An 18669-nucleotide genomic window follows, 5' to 3' on the forward strand; every position below is an offset into this window, starting at 1 on the left:
TCTATTGTTTGAAAATTGAGTACCTAAAGCTGGTTCAATTCCAGCTTCCACTCACCAGCTGTGTCATGCTGTCAAGTTACTTAACTTGTTTAGGCTTCAATTTCTCACATGGTATAGAGGGATTAAGGCCTTTCAAGAATGAGAGGAAGTCAGGAGTTCAAGACCAGCCTAGCCAACATGGTGAAATCCTGTCTCTACTAAAAGAATACAAACATTAGCCAGGTGTGGTGGTGCACACCTGTAATCCCAGGTACACGGGAGGCTGGGGCAGGGGAATCTGTTGAACCCAGGAGGCAGAGGTTGCAGTGAGCCAAGATTGCCTCACTGCACTGCAGCCTAGGTGACAGAGCCAACCATGTTATTTTTGTTAATATTATAAGTGCTCAGTAGGTGTTGAAAAAAATAATTCATAGATAGTCAATTAAAAAAAATTTTTTTGAGACGGAGTCTTGCTCTGTTTTCTAGAATACAGTGGCACAATAGACTCACTGCAGCCTCCGCTTCCCAGGTTTAAGCAATTTTCCTACCTACCTCAGCCTCCTGAATGACTGGCACTACAGGTCTGCAACCCCATGCCTGGCTAATTTTTATATTTTTAGTAGAGTTGGTGTTTCACCACTTTGGCCAGGCAGGTCTCAAACTCCTGGCCTCAAGTGAAACACACATCTGATCAGCTCGCTTTCCATTTTCATGTCAGTCTCTTAAAGTGCTGGGATTATAGGTGCGAGCCATCACACCCAGCTGATCAGTCAATTATTGATTGATTGATATGTCAATTGACTTTTAGTGAGGAAAAGAGCTCCAAAATTCTAGTCGTATAAATGATTTCAATCTGACTCATACAATCTATAATAAAAAAAATGGCTGAAATCTTAGTAATTAGCAGACAGTTCATGCATAAGACTTCTTATAATATTAATATGCAAGTGTATCTTAAGTTATGGGAAGAAGAACTCTCTAAAGCATTATGATTGCTAACCTTTTTGGAGTGGTAATACCAAATTGATTTTATAAGACTTCAAAATGCTCTTATTCGCCCCCAAATGCCTAAGAATACTTTTTCCCCTCATGGCTTATTTTTTATTTAATTAAATTTAAATTGATTTGCTTGAGAACATTTTGACATTTTAGCATTATAGAGTGTTACAAATGGATGGCAATACCTGCTATAATGAATAACACAGGTTCGAAGAAATACATTTAGTTTTATGTTAAATAAAACTGCCTTGTTTTTATCTAGTGCTGTATAATCATCAAAAAACTTTACTCTTACCTGTAACAACTCCATGGCTGTTTTGTGGCAAAAGCAGGAATAGAACTCAAGTTTCTTAATTCCCAACCATTTCTTTCTTTCTTTCTTTTTGAAAAAAAGAACTTTATTTAACTACCATCAGCACCACTACCACCAGATGATTGGATTGCCACATGTTACCCATACATGGATGCTAACCTGGATCCAAACCCAAGTCAAAGCCAGGTCACCTACTCAGCTCCCTAGTATCCTAATTCTGCTCCAATCAAGCACCATTTTCAGAAAATATGTTCTACGTATCACACAGGCAATAGCTTCCTCAACATTTATGAAAAAGTTTTTTCTTTTCTTGAAGTAACTTTTTAGTTCTAGAAATTAGAAGTCAAATTTGGAGATGTGACACAATTTTTAATTTAGAATTGTTCAAATGTTCAAATGTATGGTAAATGTAACTTTTAGAAATTTGACCCTTGTTTACTAAATATTACATTTGCTTATAAGGCTTCTCAACTCAACTTTCTTGTAGAAAATGCTCTAACCTCTAAGAGACGGTTTTTACAAAGTATTACTATGTATTCCAATGTTGGATACCAATTTTTATTAAGCATTCTAACTCCTGGATTTTGAAAATGAGCATAAATCTTAGACTGATGAATGATAATGCAGTGAGATTTTATTAGTAAATATTAATATTTAAGTTCTCAACAATACCCTATACAATTTACCAAGCAGCATGTTCTTCTTTTTAAAAATCACTTAAAGATTTCAAGTTACTTATTAAACTTTAGAAATGATACTGTGACATGTTTTCTGAAACCTAGTATATGTTTTTAAAGTACTGCTAATGGGCTGGGTAATCCATTAAAGTTACATAATTATGACAGAACAACCTTAGCATCATTAAGGAAAAACTGACAACTCCAAACTGACAAGTGTAAGAAATTCCAAAGTTGCGCTGACAATTTGGATCTACTGCCTTTCATGCCCAGATTTACTTAATATCTCATTTGATTTTCAAACCTTCCCTCAGAAGCAATTGGAACAAAACCATGAGCAAGCTCAATCTCCATTTGGGCATGTAACCCTTTTACAAACACAATTACAGCCAAACACTATTGTAACCTGATTTGCATTTGCACTAACTAAGTTACAAAGCACATTGAGGATGCCTGCTATGCATACTACAGACTTGTTAGGAGGATATATTGCAGGGCTTCTGTGAACACTAATTAAAAAGGTTTTATCTTTCCCCTCTGGTCCACTGAAATTGTTCAAATGCCTTGCCTGCTACAACTTTGTTCAAAAACAGTTTTCAAACATGTGATCAGAGCTAGGCAACTATTTCAGGTGGCATGATTCTGTTTCCACGGTGGACAAGGCCCTAGAGACAAAGTTTCAGTCTAAACTTTGAGCTTCCTTTCCTTTGTTATTTTGTGTTGCAACCTTAGCATTATCCAACTGTGGACTTTTATCTGTGAATATCTAAATCCTGTCTTGTGGAAAACTAATTACTGAACCACTGAGAGCTTCATAATGTCCTGCATTTAAGTCCTGAGCATCATACATAATGCATAGGCAGCAGTCTCTGCACTCTGATTACAGAACACTGTCATTAAGTGAGCAAATTAAAGATGTGAATAATTCACTGGCTGAGCTTATTGTCAGTGCTGCATTGTGAAATTAGAATTTCTAATAAGTACTGCAATTTTTTTAACCCAATTAACACAGAGAACATCTTGAGACTGATTAGTACAATAAAAATTATTACCTTATTCTTTTGCTTCACAACAGCCAAATTAAATACTGTACTTAATTATGCAGCATTCATGCCTTCTCTGCAAAAAAAAAAAAAAAAAAAAAAAAAAAAAACCCTATCATTTTAATAAGAGTTTTAATATTTGTATGTGAGCTAAAAATACAGCACAGGCATCTGTAGCTCACTGTCTTTTTGCAAAGTTTTTTTAAGAGTCTGAACATCAGTATTATCACCAGTGGTGGATTATGATGACACTAGTTTATTCTTAAACCAAATATTTTTCCTAAAAAACAAACAACATACACAGAATTGACAAAGTAACTAACCTCCCCAAATTGACTTGAATCTATTATACCTCTGCTTTATCTTGGCTTTTTAGATACACATTAACACAGATTTGCCCCCACTATACTGTTGGTGGTTGAAGCTGAAACATATATTTAAGAAATTAATTGATTAGGAAAAAGGCAAGTATCTGAAAACAGTGGGTCTTACCTCAGATGCTCATTTAGCACACAGGGATCTGTCTGACTCCTGCCAGGCAAGTGGGAAAGTCCAGTTTATGCTCGGCATGATGATCCTACGCAGAGAGTGTCTGCTGCCATGTTAAATAAAGAAAATGATCATTTAAACCGGGGCTTTTGTCTCCCAATATTTCCTCCTGCTGCCCCTTTCCCATCAAAGCTCAGAAAGGCAGGCACATCTGGCGGCAGTCCCTGCCCCTGACCGCAGCTGCCTCTGGAGAGCTCCCCCCTTCCTTTCCAGCTTCTCTGCAACCCTTGCTGGGCAACTTCATCCCCCTAAAATGGGGGAAAGAAACGATGACATTGCAGGCAGAATATGAGATTGTTCAGCCTCTGCAGCCACCTCCTTCCTGTCTAGATATTTTATGGGAAGGGAACGAGAAGGGGGAAACAGCGAAGGTGCTCTGAAAATCAGTCAGACACAATGCAATAGGGAGATGGAGAGGAGGGAAAGGAGAATGAGAAAGAGAGTGTGTGTGTGTAAGGGGGGTGGCTGTCAGTGTAGATAAATCTGCATATGGAAATTAGGGTTATCCTGGGTACAGTTTTATTTAACTATGATCTACTGTTTTTTTAATTAGACCAAATTTTAGCAAAGGAAAGGAAGGAAGAGTCTTGAAACCAGAGAGCAACTTCTAATTCAATAGACAAAAATTTCAGAGCAACTGCAAATAGCAGATCCAAAAGTTGTAGAAAAAAGAAAAGGAACAAAAAAAGGACATTTCTTCCCTTGTTTTGTTTAATAAACAAAGAGAAAGACTCCATCCTCACCACCAAAAATTAATAAATTAAATAAAAGGAAATTAGGATGAGAATGGAAAGGAATTTAAAGAAAGGAAAAAATATCTTTCATGATCTGCATAAAATTTCCTCTTAAATGCTACAACAATCAAGATAAAGGAATTTTCAAAAGAATATATGTATATTATATATATACACACTATATATATTGTATATATATAATACATATACACACAATTGGCATTACATGTGGAAACTAGTAACAATACATTCTGACATGTTAATATTAGAGATGTACCATATTTTTCCCTCCCTTAGAGAATTCCTGTTTTGCAACTCTAACCCATGGCAACATACTATGATCACATACCATAAACATTTGAGGAAGTCATGATACCAGCCAACTCTGCCTTATGGGATGCTGAGAGTAAAACAATGAGGCAGAATGACTAAAAGACTCCTGGAGGTTGGCTAGTGTGTCCAGCAACGAGTACTCTACCAGAGCTGCTGCCAGGATAGAGATCTGACTGGAAGGAATTGTGAATTAATTCTGTAAGCTGTGAGTGGTAAATTTGATGACATAGACCAATGTTAATTCACTTATCAAACATTTATTGAACACCTATCACATTGCAAACATTGTACTAGAAGCCGACATAAGATGAACACTGCATGGTTCCTGCTCTGAATAAGCCAGAGTTCAATGAGAAAAATAAATTAAAAATGAAGTTATATTGGCCAGGCACAGTGGCTTACACCTATAATCCCAGCGCTTTGGGAGGACAAGGTGGGTGAATCATGAGGTCAGGAGATCAAGATCGTGAAACCCCGTCTCTACTGAAAATACAAAAAAATTAGCCAGGCGTGGTGGCATGTGCCTGTAGTCCCACCTACTCGGGAGGCTGAGGCAGAAGAATCGCTTGAACCCAGGAGGAGGAGGAGGTTGCAGTGAGCCAAGATCATGCCACTACACTCCAGCCTGGGTGACAGAGCGAGACTCGTCTCAACAACAACAAGTGGTATTGCATGTCTATAAACAACAGAAGTAGTTGAGATAGTCTTGACTCAAGCAGTACAGGCACATGTCAGTACCCTTGAAAACTTTCCATCCACATGCACAGCTGGGTCCTTCAGACCAGCTCAAACACCTTAAGTAAGTTACTTTGTCCCTTTGAACCTTAGTTTCTTCAGCTGTAAAGTGACAATAATACTTGCTTTTTAAGGCTGGTAATGAAATAATGAAAGTGAAACATTACCTATGTCTGGCTTGTGACAATTGCTCAATAAAACTGGAATTACAAATCAGTTCTCAGTTCAAATGGCACCTCCTCTGGCAAACCTCCTCTGAAACCTTCAGCCATATCTGCTGACAGGTTCAGAGGCTTCTTCTGGAATGCTCTCACTGCTCTCCATTATATTATCTTAATGTGATTTTCAACAGGTCTATCTCTGTAGCAGTGGTTCTCAACTTGGGGCCATTTTGCTCTCCAGGAGACATTTGACAAAGTCTGGAGACATCATTGATAAGTGGAGGAAGGTTGCCATTGGCATGTAATAAGCAGAGGTCAAAGATGCTGCTAAACACCCTACAGATTTTGGCTTCTAATAAACGAACTTGGGGGTCCTTAGATGAAAGGCTGACTCTAAGACTGGAGCTTTATAAAATATACAAAATGGGCTTGGAGCATCTTGTAGTGTTAGAAAAAAGGAAGTGCTCAGAAAACAAAATAAAACCCACATTCTTAGGGGTATGTCAAAGGGACACAGGAACCATCGGAAAGGCCTCCTAATGTCTAAAGCTAGAACTATTTAAAAAACAAAATGCACAACATTATATTGGCTTACAACTCAAAGTATAATATAAATATCCATGAGTCTATACTAATATAAATAAATTACTGAAAAATAACCAATCAGAGGAGAAGAAACAAATCTTCCTTGCCAAATAATTCCAAATGATTTATATAAATAACTTCCCTCAAGGAGAGGGAGCATAATTCTCCATTCCTTAGTGTGGGCTGATTACTAACTTCCACAGTAGAAGGTGGGAGGGGAGTTGCATGGGGGAGTAACTTTACAGAAGAAACCTGGCAAACATTACCTCAGCCAGGTGATCAGAAGTTACATGCGTAAGTCATGTTGATACTACATGTGCCCTAAACCCAATCTAATCATGAGAAAAACGTCAGACAAATTCCAATAGAGGGGTATTTGATAAAACATCTGACCAGGACTTCTCAGAACTGCCAAGGAGCCAGGTGTGGTGCTTCATGCCTGTAATCCCAGCACTTTGGGAGGCTGAGGCAGAAGGATCACTTGAGCCCAGGAGTTCAGGACTGGCCTGGGCAACACGGCAAAACTGTGTCTCTATGAAAAACATAAAAGTTAGTGAGGCGTGGTTGCCCACGCCTGCTATCTTAGGTACTTGGGAGGCTGAGATGGGAAAATCACTTGAGACCAGGAGGTCGAGGCTGCAGTAAGCAGTGATCGCAGTGCTGCACTCCAGCCTGGTGACAGAGCAAGACTCCGTCTCTTAAAAAAAAAAAACAAAACCTGTTAAGGCCATCAAAAACAAAGTGTGAGAAATTATAGCCAAAAGGAGTCTAAGGAGATATGAACACCAAATGTAATATATGGGACCCTTGAACAGAAAAAGGAATTTAGGTAAAAACTAAGGTAATCTGAATAAAGCATAGAATGTGTTAATAATAATATACCAATTGATTGGTCCTTTAATTGTAACAAATGTACCATATTAATGTAAGATGTTAATAATAAAGGAAACTGAGTGTAGGGTATATATGAACTGCATATGTTTGCAATGTTTTTATAAATCTAAAACTATTCTAAAAATAAAGAGTATTTGATAAAAAGAGTCAGTAGTGCAAAAGTTAAAAACCTCTGCCCTGTACTATCCTATAAGTTTCTTAAAGGCAGAGTCTTTGTGGTTTTATTGTATATGTGTATAGGCTTACTTTGGTCATTAGTCCTCAAAGACGACCCTACAATGAACCATGCCTCTCAGAATTCATACTCTTGTGTATTCCCCTCCACTTGAATCTGGCTTGGTCCTGTGTGACTTGCTTTTGACTAGCAGAGTGCAGCAGAAGTGACACTGTGTGACTCCTGAGCCAAGATAAGAAGTGTTGTAGTTTCTACCTAGGTCTCATTCTGGGAAAGCCAGCCATCATGTAAGAAGTGTGAACACACTGAAATCCCCATACTATTAAAAAGCCAAGCTACCACATGGAGAACACTATGGAGAGAAGAGAGAGAGAGAGAGAGAGAGAGAGGCAAAGAGAGAGAGAGAAATCCAGCCAGTCCTCAGCTATTGTTCCATCCACTGTATTCCACCTAAACATGTGAGTGAAGAAATCACATTTTACATCCAGCACAGTGAAGCTAACAGATGACTTTAGCACCCTGCTCTCTTTGCCTGCAATACTATGACAGAAACAAACAAGAACTATTCAGAGGAGCCCAATTTACCCACCAGACCATAATAAATCATAGTAAATGGTTGGTTTAAGACACTATGTTGAGAGGTGGTTTGTTATGGAGTAACATAACTAGAAAGTTCAGTGCCTTTTACTCACTGGGTATTACCCCAAAACAACAAAGGGGCTTCTGTCCTGTAGGGAAAAATTAATGGTGGAAATTCTTATAACATTTTAGATCATTTCCATTAAAAAAATTCTACAAGTTGGTAAATTCAGTAAGATAATGGTTTTTGCAGTTGGGTATAATATAGGTAAAAAAAAGATATGTGCCTAATACATAACACAGTGAGCCTGAGTGGCAGTGGAGGGAGGGAAGAGTAGGTGGAAAGAAACAGGTTAGCTCTGGGTTATTTTGGCTATATATTTTTAAATATATATTTTCTACTTGAATATATTCACAATGATTTTCAGGTTAATTGAATGCCAGGCACCAGTCTTTAGACCCTTTACATAGTATCAGCCTCACAAAAATTAGATGAAGTGAATACTACTTTAACAGATAAGAAAACTGTGTCTCAGTTTGTGTCTCAGTGTGACTAAATTACTTGCCCATCCAACTAGTCCATGTATGTGATCGAGATTTGAATCTTGGCCATCTGACTCCAGAGCCCAGTTTCTTAGCACAGTATAATAGAAAAGATAAATATAAATAAAATAATCATACAAAAATGTATCTAATTACAAACTGTGATAAGCACCATAGAGCAAAGTTCAGGATCCCATGATCATAAAACAAATGGCTAACTCAGTCTGGGAGATTGAAAAGGCTGTTGAGAGGGAGGCACCTGGGGTAATAGGACCAGACACTGGGTTTATAAGTGGCCCATAAACCAGCAAAGGACAGAGGTGAGAATGAGTGTATGACTGGCTGTTGGTCAAGTGTGTTTCTGACAACTGAGATTTGTAAGGCCCCCAGAGATGACTTTTCTGGGAGTTACCAGTTTGGTGAAGATGGAGTGTCACAGTCTAGAGGAGTCAGTGGAGAGCCACTAGTGGAGAAGAAACGAGAGCTTAGTTATGCTTCCTTTTATTTAGAAAAAACATCTTCAGAAATTGTCCAACCTGGTGATCTCCATTTACCCTCCTCCTATCCCTTGTTGACACACTCCCTTAAGTTTATGTCCCTATCATTCCTTGAAAATGCTTAGCTACCAATGACTTTGTACTGCCAAATATTTGGTCAATTCTCAGTCATCATTTTTTCAAGCTATCAGCAGTATTTGACAGAGCTGATCATTCCTTCTTGAAGCAATTTCTATGATCAATTGCCTGAAGGATTGATTTAGAGACAGGGTTTCACTCTGTCACCCAGGTTGGCATGCAGTGGTGCGATCATAGCTCACTGCAGTCTCAATCTCCTGGGTTCAGGGGATTCCCCCACTTCAGCCTCCTGAGTAGCTGGCATTGTAGGTGTGTACCACTGTGCCCATATATTTTTTAAATTTCTTGTAGAGGTGGGGTCTCACTTTGTTGCCCAGGCTGTTTTCAAGCTCCTGGCTTGAAGAGATTCTCCCACCTTTGGCTCCCAAAGTGTTAAAATTATAGGCATGAACCACCATGCCCAGCCTAGTTTCTATGTTCGGCTTCCCACACACAACACTCTCTTGATTTACCTCCTACTCCACTGAAAAGTTCACTCTATTTCTTTTCTTTTCTTTTGTTTTCTTTTGGAGATAGGGTCTTGCTCTGTTGCCCAGGTGCAGTAGCATGATCATAGATGACTTCAGTGTCATTCTTCAGGCTCAAATAATCCTCCCAACTCAGCCTCTTGAGTAGCTGGGACTGCAGGCACATGCCACCACACGCAGCTAATTTCCTTTCCCCCACTTTTTTTGTAGAAATGTAGTCTCACCATGTTGCACAGGCTGGTCTCGAGATCCTGGACTCAAGCAATCCTCCCTCCTCAGCCTCCTAAAGTGTTGGGATTACAGATGTGTGCCACCATGCAAGGCCAAATTTTTTTTCTTTATTGGCGCTTTCTCTCATTTCTGTGCTCCAAATGATGAAATACTCCAACACTTAGCCCTTGAACTGATTCTCTTCTCCATCCATGCTCTCTCCTTAAATGATCTCAAACAGTATCATGTCTTCAATTACCATCAATGTGCTAATAATTCCCAATTGTATATCTCTATCTAGACCTGACTTATTTTTTATTCTTCATTTTATTTTTTTGAGAAGGAGTCTTGCTCTATCTCCAGGCTGGAGCTCAGTGGCACAATCTCAGCTCACTGAAACCTCCACCTCCCGGGTTCAAGCGATTCTTCTGCCTCAGCCTCCTGAGTAGCTGGGACTAAGGCGCATGCCAACCACGCCCAGCTAATTTTTGTATTTTTAGTAGAGATGGGATTTCATCATGTTGGCCAGGATGGTCTCAATCTCTTGACCTCGTGATGCGCCCGCCTCAGCCTCCCAAAGTACTGGGATTACAGGCGTGAGCCACCGTGCCTGGCCAAGACCTGACTTCTACCCTGAACTGAAGACTGTATCCAATTGCCTGTTCAATGTATCTATTTAGATAGATAAGAGTGCAGATTCTGGAGCTAGGCTCCCTAGAATTTAGATCCTAATTTTGCAGTTGGGCAGGGGACATGTGACTTCTCTTTGCCTCAGTTTCCTCAATCAAAATGGCTCAATATTATTACTGTATCTCAGACAATTGCTTAAACAAGCTAACAGATTTAAGGCATGTCTTATAACCGTGTCTGGTCTTCAGACATGTGGCATGTTGTTAGATAGAGATAGGCATCCCAAAACAGAGCTATTGCTTCTTCTCCCCAATCCCACAACAAATTGTGACTTTTCGTGTCAGTAAATGGTATCTCCAGACACCCAGCCATTTAAGCCAAAAACTTACTCATAAAAAAAAATATATATATAGCTCCTCTCTCACACAGCTCAATTGTCCCATCAGCAAATCCTGTCAGCATCACCTTAAATACATCTGCACTATATTTCACCATTTCTGCTTAGTCTAAACTACTAAATTTTCTCACCTAGAGTATTCCAAGAGCCTACTAATTGGTCACCCCACATCCAGACTCACCCCATAGGGTCTATTCTTCCCACTGCAGTAAGAGTGATTTGCTAGGAATTTAGTTGTTTCGCTTCTCTGCCCAAACATTTCTAACATTTCCTACTGTGCTCAGAGTAAAATCCAGAGTGCTTATTGCCAGGATGATCTGGCCTTCTTCATGACATGTCCACTCCTGGTCCCAACACTTACCGCTCTCACCCTTTCGTACTTCACACAGGAAATTGTGCTCTGGTTCCAAGTCGCCACCCATGGTCTGCAGAGATCAGCTAGGCTTGCTCCCAAACTTTCGTCAGTTCTCAACTTAAATGCCACCTTATCAGCAAGGCTTCCATAGGCCTTCTTATACAAAGTAGCATCCTGCCAAGGTATTCTTTAACCCCTACTTTATTTTTAAAAATAGCACCTAACACCCCTATTTTGTATTTGTTTGTTTTGCCTCCTTGCCCCTAGAGCATAAACTCCATGTGAGTAAGGCCTTATTTTATTCACTACTCCAACTCCAGCACTTACAATTATACTCGGGAAGTAGTAGCTGATCAAAATATATTTGTTGAATGAATGCTTATAGATAATTTTTTCTGAGTAAATTATTGATATGGTTTGGATTTGTGTCCCTGCCCAAATCTCATGTAGAATTGTAATCCTTAGTGTCGTCCCTGCCCAGATCTCATGGAGAATTTTAATCTGGTGGGAGACAATTGGATCATGCAGGCAGATTTCCCCTTTGCGGTTCTCACGATAGTAAGTGAATTCCATGAGATCTGATTATTTATTTATTTTTATTTATTTACTTATTTATTTATTGAGACAGAGCCTTGCTCTGTAGCCCAAACTGGAATACAGTGACACAATCTCGGCTCACTGTGACCTCTGCCTCCTGGGTTCAAGCAATTCTCCTGCCTCAGCCAACCAAGTAGCTGGGATTACAGGCATGTGCCATCACACCTGGCTACTTTTTTGTATTTTTTAAAATAGAAACAGGGTTTTGCCATGTTGCCCAGGCTGGTTTTGAATTCCTGGCCTCAAGTGATATGCCCACCTCAGCTTCCCAAAGTGCTGGGATTACAAGCTTGAGCCACTGCCCCAGGGCAAAATCTGGTTGTCTAAAAGTGTGTGGCACCTCTCCCCTCTCTCTCCTCCTCATGCTCCACCCATGTAAGATGTGCCTCCTTTCTCTTCACCTTCTGCCATGATTGTAAGTTTCCTGAGGCCTCTCCAGCTATGCTTCCTATATAGCCTGCAGAACTGTGAGCCAATTAAAGCTGTTTTCTTTATAAATTACCCACTCTCCGGTAGTTCTTTATATCAACGCAAGAATGGACTAATACAATTGTTCATTCCAAGACTGCCAGAAATATGTTTTTTCCTAATTAATCCACATGCTCCCACCCTTTCCCAAATTTACTATAGAATTTTTTCATGCTATGCTCCCCATTTAAGGTAAGATATGGCCATAGTGATTATATCTTCTTAGAGCTGTTACATACATGTACAATCACAACCATATCTTTCTTTTCAAAATAATAATAAAATCATAGTTATCTAAGTCACAGTTTTCCTGTAATGTTGATGGTTTTCTACTTAGGGATAAAAATATAACGTCTTAGTTCAGGCAATTTAAGGAAAATGGAATAATTATTATAAAAATACATGATTATGTCCTTGAATGAAATGATAACAATGTTGAAAGGCCACAATAAGCACTGGACTAGTGATGTTTTGGTTTTGTCCCCATCCAAATCTCATCTTGAATTCTAGCTCCCATAATTCCCACGTGTTGTGGGAGAGACCTGGTGGGAGATCATTAAATCATGGTTTCCCCCATGATGTTCTCATGGTAGTGAATAAGTCTCATGAGACCTAATGGTTTTACAATGGAAAATCCCTTTCATTTGGTTCTCATTTTCTTTTGCCTGCTTCCAGGTAAGATGTGTCTTTGTTCCTGCTTTGCCTTCCATCATGATTGTGAGGCCTCCCCAGTCATGTTGAATTGTGAGTCCATTTAACCTCATTTATTTATTTATTTATTTATTATTTATTTATTTATTTCTGAGACAAAGTCTCCCTCTGTTTGCCAGACTGGAGTACAGTGACATGATATTGGCTCACTGCAACCTCCACCTCCCTGTTTGAAACAATTATCCTGCCTCAGCCTCCCATGTAGCTGGTATTACAGGCGTGCACTACCACACCTGGCTAATTTTACATATTTTTAGTACAGATGGGCTTTCACCATGTTGGCCCGGCTGGTCTCAAACACCTGACCTCAGGTGATCCACCTGCCTTGGCCTCCCAAAGTGCTGGGATTATAGGCATGAGCCACTGTGCCTATCCTAAACCTCTTTTTCTATATGAATTACCCAGTCTTGGGTATATCTTTATTAGCAACATGAGAATAGACTAATACAACTAGGAAATTTTAAAGGCTTTAGGAACAATTCAGCTCTTCTCTCAGTTTATTTTTTGCTTAATCTCCACCTCCTTCTCATTATGTTTTATTCTCATCTCTTTCTCTGACCTCTTGGTTTTTTATTTGCACTTTTCTATGCTTTTTTTTCTCCCCTTTCTGCTGAATGATTTATTCTGCTTATTTTATTTATTTCTTTAATAAATATTTTTTTAAGAGATGGAGTCTCACTCTGTCACCCAGGCTGAAGCACAGTGGCACAATCAGCTGTTCACAGTAGCCGTGAACTCTTGGGTTTAAGTGATCCTCCTACTTCAGTCTCCAGATAAGCTGGGACTACAGGTGTGCCCATCATCACAACCAACTAATTATTTTTTTTTTTTTGGTAGAGATGGGTCTTGCTTGCTATGTTACCTAGGCTAGTCTCAAACTCCTGGACTCAAGCAATCCACCTGCCTCTGAATCTCAAAGTGCTGGGATTATAGACATGAGCCACAGCGACCAGTTCTCTACTTACTGCCATGTGTGGTAGAAGGTGGCTGCCCTACAGCTCCTTAAGCAAATTACCTCAGAACAAGTGTACAGTCCAGAATAAGCTAGCCCCTTCAGTTCCCATTATAAATCTTCAGGAGACAGAATCCTTCAGTTGGCCAGGGAGACTGGGTCTTTATTATCTACATGGCTGCCAAGGGACAGCCTTCTGGGAAGTGTGTGCTGGGAGGAGGATTCTTAAAGAAAGAAGGAAAGTTGTGACAAGCTGAGCAGACACCCACCAAAAGTTTCTATTGTAGCTAGAAATCAGACATAAATCATCTGAAATCTGTGAAAGCTGACACTATCTATACGTTTTAAGATAAGGAGGATTCTTCTTTTCTTTGTAGGTTGGTTTGGTCATTTCTAACGTTCCAACAATACAAACATGTATAGTGTTTTAAAAAGGTGTGCTGGCCCAGGCACAGTGGCTAATGCATGTAATCACAGCACTTTGGGAGTCCAAGGTGGGTGAATCACGAGGCCAGGAGTTCAAGACCAACCTGGCCAAAATGGTGAAATCCTGTCTCTACTAAAAATACAAAAATTAGCTGGGTGTAGTGGCAGGTGCCTGTAATTCCAGTTACTCGGAAGGCTGAGGCAAGGGAATTGGTCAAGCACTTAAGGCGGAGGTTGCAGTGCACTGAGATCGTGCCACTGTACTCCAGCCTGGGTGACAGAGTGAGACTTTGTCTCAATAAATAAATAAATAAAAAGGTATGCCTTCATTCCCTACTTCCACAATTTTAACGAGTAGCTAGTTCAGTGTGTAATCTCTGTGTAACCTTACGCATATAACTTTTGCTGTGATACACAAATGGGATATCACATATATTAAGCTGCAACTTAAAATACACTTTAGAAAAAAAGTCACAGCAAGGTGGTATTATCTCTAATAAATGAAGAGACAGAAATTAAATATCAGGTGACTTCCTATAATAGTAGCTACTGACATCTTGATTAGTCTTTGCATCCTCCTATACAATGTGACAATTATGTTTGATAGGATCACCTATGGTACAGTTCTGATCAAAATGGAGTAACCCCATTAGAATCTACCTTTCCCATCAATTATAACTAAATACTCTGGATAATTAAAAGAAACAAACAAAAAACCAAATAGCTGAGGATTTTGGAGCTTACAGATGACCAGACAAATTGGTAGGGAAAGTCAAAATTTTTAAAAAGGATGACTGGTATGGTGATAATAAGTTTTCTATGATTTCTTCTATCTCACAGTTTTGATTGAAGGGTGGACTGAACTGGGGAACTCCATTGTCAGCATGCACAACAAAATCTCCAAGACAAATCCCTCTCTCTTGCTGGAGGACCAGGAAAAGAGATCTTTTCAAACAGAAGAATGTTGAGGGAAACCCTCATTTTGTTTTCTCTTTTTTTCTCTCCCAGTCCTTCCCCAAGTCCAGGCATAGTCATGGTGCTGCATTAACTGATGGAGGTAGGGTGGACACCTAAAACTTAGAGAAAACCACCTCAGTATAGATGGAACAGGAAAAGATGCCTTTATTGCACTGTGTATGTTTTGGGGAAAGAAAGAGCTCTGTGGTTGTGTGTGTGTGTGTGTGTGTGTGTGTGTGTGTGTGTCTGTGTGTCTGTGTGTCTGTGTGTCTGTGTGTGTGTTTTCCCTCTTTACTTTCATCACTTTTTCTGGATAACAGCCTTATCACAAGAAACTAAGTGGCAGTTCAAGAAGACTTCACCTGAAAAAAACCTATATTTCTATTCTGAAGAATTAGAAGAGTCCCTAGAAGCCAGAGACTTGGAGGAAATCTTGGTGAGGATAGAGCTAGAGGAGATCACTCATTTCTGCATATGAATCAATACAAGTCCTTGGCTCATCCACAAGTTATGCATGAGTGAAACATAACCAAAGAAACATAGCAAAAGGTTTAAAAACCTACTGCCTAAGCCTCAAACTAACACTTGAGTGTCATATCTGAGGGAGACACCCAAAGAACATAACAAATGCTTTGAAAACTGAAAAGACGTAGACATTCACCAACAGAAATTGAAACAAAACAGCCTGAAACTAACTAGATGGATTAATTCCTAAAACAAGGCTTCTCTCCATTCCCTGCCTCACGTTAAAAAACATTATTTGAAGGATTTTAACAAAGTGTTACAACACAAGAAAATGCAGAGGATATAATCCAAAATTACTAGACACACAATAAATCAGCAAATCTGATCAAATCTTAAGAGAGAATACAATTAACAGATGCCAGCCCTGGAATGATCATATATTAGGATTATCACATATAGGTATTAAAGCAGTTATTATTTAACCATCCTTCAAGAGGTAAAAGTGACCATTCTAGAAATAAATTGCAAGATAGGAGTTCTCTGAAGAAAAATAGAAAGTAAAAAAGAACCAATGAGAAGTTTTAGAACCAACAAACACCATATCTGAAATAAGTTCACAAGATGAGTGCAGTGGCAGAATGGGGATGACAGGAGGGATGTTAGTGAACTTGAAGGTTAATCAATAAAAATTGTGTAATCTGAACAAGAGAGAGAAAAAAGATTGAAAAAAAGTGAACAAAGCCCCATGGACATGTGGGACAATATCGAAAGACATAACACCCATGTAGTTGGCTTTCCTGAAGAAGATAAGAAAGAAATAAGTGCTGAAAAATATTTAAAGAAGGAATGTCTAAAATGTCTCAGAATCAAGTAGGTAAATAAACCTTAAACAGGACAAATTAAAGAAATTATGACTACACTCAACCTTATAAAACTATTGGAAGCCAAAGATAAAGAAAAAAAATATTAAAAGCCACCAGAGAAAATGACACAGTACACTAAGGGAACAATTTTTTGAATGACTGCAGCTTCTTATGAGAAAACATTGAGGTTAGAATACAATAGAACACCACCTTTTAAATGCTGAAAGAATAATTGTCAATGCAGAATAATACATCTTCTGAAAAGATCCTTCAGGAACTTGCAGGTGAATAGAGACATCATCAGATGAAAAAAAACTAAGAATTCATTGCCAGCAGTCTTAGTTGAAAAAAAATGCTAAAGAAAATTCTTCAGGCAGGCAGCAGGTAAATGATACCAGAGGGAAATCTGGAACTTCAGGAATAAAGGAAGAGTAACCATACAATAAATATTTGGGAAAATAACAGACAATTTATCTGATAGTATATGACCCTTGAAATAAAAAGTTATCATGATATCTGGGTAGCTTTTCAATATAGGTAGTATAACAATATGACAAGTACACCATAAAAGCAGGGGGAGGGTAAAGGGATCTGTATGGTAGTAAGGTTACATTTTATTTAAGGTGATAAATATTAGCTCACATCCTGAGAGATTAAGGATGTATATTGTGATCCCTGGATAAATCACTATAAATATCCTACAAAGGAATATATGGCCAGAAAGCTAGCTAATAAATTAAAATGGAATACTAAAAAGTAGTCAGCAGAATACAAAATAATCTAAAAGAATACAAATAAGAGGGAACATGGAACAACAACAACAAAAACCCAGAGAGCTGTTAACAAAAGACAGTTGCTGTCGAGGAGAAAAAAGGAGAGCTTTCTTCCTGTAAAGGATTATATCCTGCGGGTTTGGAAACAAAGCCTCTAGCCAAAAAAAAAAAAAAAAAAAAAAGTATATGCTTCAAAGATGAAGGGGAGAGGCTGGGATTTCTGTCCAAGGGGGTTAGGTATAACACATACATTTTGCAGGTTATAGGAGAATCTATGAATATTTATGGAGGAAACCAAATGCATGCTCAGTGAGTAAACATATATTAATATTTTATATGCATCCCACGTTCACTTTGGGGCACTGATTTAACATTAACATGAAATGCAATTGGGTTATTTATGTCAAAATGTAAACATAGGACACAAAGGCATCTTGTGCACAGTTTCTGTGGACTGGCCAGAACCAGTCTGTGGTTGGTGGTCATTTATCAGGAAGAAATGCTTCATAATGCTGTCAGCTGTCATGGTGAAACCATGATGATAGAACAGAGTTTGGCCACAACACAGGTGGTCTGTTGAGGTTGGAGGACAAATCTAGACATTTTGCAGGAACTGGCTTCTGTTTAATTATAGGAATGAAAGTCTTGTGGTAGTTAGTAAGCTAAGTGAATATCAAAGCTTGACTGACCTCTTGCTTTGTTAAAGCTGTAGAATCTGATTTAAAGTTTTCTGGGGTCTCTTTTTGCCACAAGGAGTCCATTTTGTTTTGCCTAGGGGCCTACTTTTATTTCATTTTATAGGGCAAACAGAAAATAATAAAATGGTAGACATAAATGTAATCACATCAATAATTACATTAAATTAAAATATAACCACCAATGAAAAGACAGACTGTCGAGTTGAACACACCAATGAAAAGACAGACTGTTGGGTTGAATAAAATAATAAAATCCAACCACATGCTGCTTACATGAAACTCAGTTTTAATATAATATTATAGATAGATTAAAAACAAAATTGTTATGTTATTATAAATTATTAGTGTTTACATAGTAAACACTAATGAAAAGAAAGCTGGAGTTGCCATATTAGCATCAAAGTAGGCTTTGGAACAAAGACAGTTACTAGGAATAAACAAGAAAATTACATCATGATAAAAGGGTCAATTTACTAATAGGATATAGCAATTCTAAATGTGTATGAACCTAACCACAGAGCCTCAAAACACACAAAGTAAAAACTGAAAAGAGAAATAGATTAATTTTCTGTTATACGTGGACATTTCAACATTTCTCTCAGGAATCGCTAGAACATGGAGAATATCAGCAAGCATATAAAAAAACCCGACCAACATGATCAACTACCTGACCTGGTTGACATTTATGGAACACTCTACCCAACAACAGCAGAATACATATTATTTTCAAGTGTACATGAAACATTCACCAAAATAGATTATATTT

General features: G+C 38.6%; 1 long non-coding RNA gene across 10 annotated transcripts in view; it reads right to left on the bottom strand.

Annotated features, from left to right (window-relative positions):
• Window positions 1-18669, bottom strand: part of LOC116548945 — a 1126598-nt gene that overhangs the window by 1091721 nt on the left and 16208 nt on the right. For 2 of the 10 annotated variants that reach the window (XR_004267645.1, XR_004267649.1), the window contains exon 1: window positions 3504-4246. This is a non-coding gene — a long non-coding RNA (uncharacterized LOC116548945). Of the gene's footprint in view, window positions 1-3503; window positions 4247-18669 lie in introns of those variants that run through there. The other 8 variants (XR_004267646.1, XR_004267644.1, XR_004267647.1 and 5 more) reach the window with 6 other exon arrangements.

Source organism: Sapajus apella, unplaced genomic scaffold, assembly GCF_009761245.1.
Source record: "Sapajus apella isolate SASKATOON/1434 unplaced genomic scaffold, GSC_monkey_1.0 scaffold6, whole genome shotgun sequence".
Classification (NCBI taxonomy): Eukaryota; Metazoa; Chordata; class Mammalia; order Primates; family Cebidae; genus Sapajus; species Sapajus apella.